Source organism: Mandrillus leucophaeus, unplaced genomic scaffold (assembly GCF_000951045.1).
Source record: "Mandrillus leucophaeus isolate KB7577 unplaced genomic scaffold, Mleu.le_1.0 Scaffold8, whole genome shotgun sequence".
NCBI lineage: Eukaryota > Metazoa > Chordata > Mammalia > Primates > Cercopithecidae > Mandrillus > Mandrillus leucophaeus.
Genome location: NW_012108696.1, coordinates 4,650,787 through 4,652,879, shown reverse-complemented (window position 1 = coordinate 4,652,879; position 2,093 = coordinate 4,650,787). Strand labels below are relative to the sequence as shown.

The following is a 2,093-nucleotide window of genomic DNA, read 5'->3' as shown; positions in this document are numbered from 1 at the left end:
AAAAAAAAAAAAAAAATTAGAGAAATAGTCAGGGATGGTGGCTCATGCCTGGGGGGAAGCTGAGGCAGGAGGATGGCTTGAGCCCAGGAGTTCTAGGCTGCATTGAGCCAAGATGATGCCACTGCACTCCAGCCTGGGTAACAGAGCAAGACTCTGTCTCAAATGCTCTCACTGATAAGTGGGAGTTGAACAATGAGAATACATGAACCCAGGGAGGGGAACATCACACACCGGGGCCTGTCGGGGGGTGAGGGGCTAGGGGAGGGATAACATTAGGAGAAATACCTAATGTGGAGGACGGGTTGATGGGTGCAGCAAACCACCATGGCACGTGTATACCTGTGTAACAAGCCTGCACGTTCTGCACGTGTGTCACAGAATTTAAACTATAATAAAAAATAATAATAACAAATTAAATAAATGCTGGGCCAGGCATAGGATTCCCTTTCCAAAAGGGGAGAAAATCAGAAGGAAGAAAGTGATGATGGGCCCCAAGCAAGTTCAAAATCTAGCAAGGCAAATTCCATTAGATCTTAAGGCCGGAGAATAATCCTCTTTGCTCCCATGCTCTGCCTCCAGGCCCACTGCAGCGGCAGCATCACCATTTTGGGAGAGAGCGCATCAAATCCTAACCACTAGACCACCAGGGAAGCATCATCAATTCAGATCCGCAGGACAGATTCACCCCTCGGCTCAGGATCCCGAGGCTGTCTGTGGTGGTCCCTGGTCCTTTGACAGTGAGGAAGAAATCCTGCCCTCTGAAGGTGAAGAGGAGCCAGCCTCCTTTTGTTGTGAAAGGGACAGCCCTGATGATCTCTGAATTGCCTTTGAAGTCATTCCTCCCTTTTCTTTTTTTTTTTTTTTTTTGGAGACAGAGTCTCACTCTGTAGCCCAGGCTGGAGTGCAGTGGCCGGATCTCAGCTCATCGCAAGCTCCGCCTCCCGGGTTTATGCCATTCTCCTGCCTCAGCCTCCCGAGTAGCTGGGACTACAGGCGCCCACCACCTCGCCCGGCTAGTTTTTCATATTTTTTAGTAGAGACGGGGTTTCACCGTGTTAGCCAGGATAGTCTCGATCTCCTGACCTCGTGATCCACCCGTCTCAGTCTCCCAAAGTACTGGGATTACAGGCTTCAGCCACCGCGCCTGGCCCCCCATTCCTCCCTTTTCTTAAAGGCTAATGCATACTCACAGCCGAATAACTTCATCGCCCCATCCTGTTGAATCCTAGAAGTCTGAAATCCTTCCTTTAGGTTGATCTGTCTCTGTTCCTTTTAGTTTGAACTGGCAGTGTCTCTGCTGGTATAATCCCATCTGTAGTCCTAGCTTCTAGGGAGATGGCTGATTAAATCCATGGCTCACATCTATGCTTGCATTCTCTTCAGAACAAGCCTTGTCATTTTTTGCAATATGCATAGACCAAGAAGTTTCCAAATCTTCAAGTTCTGGTTCCTTTTTGCTTAACAATTCCTTCCACTTAGCTTTCTCTTCTTGCATTTTGCTTGTAAGAAGAAACCAAGCCACTCCTTCAACACCTTGCTTAGACATTTCCTCAGCTAAGTATCCAGTTTTGTCACTTCTAAGATCTGCCTTCTGCAAAACACTAGAACACAGTTCAGCCAAGTCCTTTGCTACTTTCTTAAATTTTTTTGGAGACAGGGTCTCATTCTGTTGCCCAGGCTCGAGTGCTGTGGCACAATCATAGCTCATGGCAACCTCAAATTCCTGTGCTCACGTGATCCTCCCACCTAAGCTTCCCTAGTAGCTGGGACTACAGGCACACATCACTATGCGTAGCTATTTTATTTTATTTTATTTTATTTATTATTTTTTTAGATGGAGTCTCGCTCTGTCGCCCAGGCTGGAGTGCAGTGGTGCCATCTCAGCTCACTGCAAGCTCTGCCTCTCAGGTTCACACCATTCTCCTGCCTCAGCCTCCCGAGTAGCTGGGACTACAAGAGCCTGCCACCACGCCCCGCTAATATTTCTTTTTTTTTTTTTTTTTTTTAAGTAGAGACGGAGTTTCACCATGTTAGCCAGGATGGTCTCGATCTCCTGACCTCGTGATCTGCCCGCCTTGGCCTCCCAAAGTGCT

The 2,093-nt window shown here is 47.8% G+C and overlaps 1 pseudogene; it reads left to right on the top strand.

Annotated features, from left to right (window-relative positions):
* LOC105530123 overlaps positions 1–639 on the top strand; it is a 9,004-nt pseudogene extending 8,365 nt beyond the window's left edge.
* Positions 640–2,093: the final 1,454 nt, after the last annotated feature.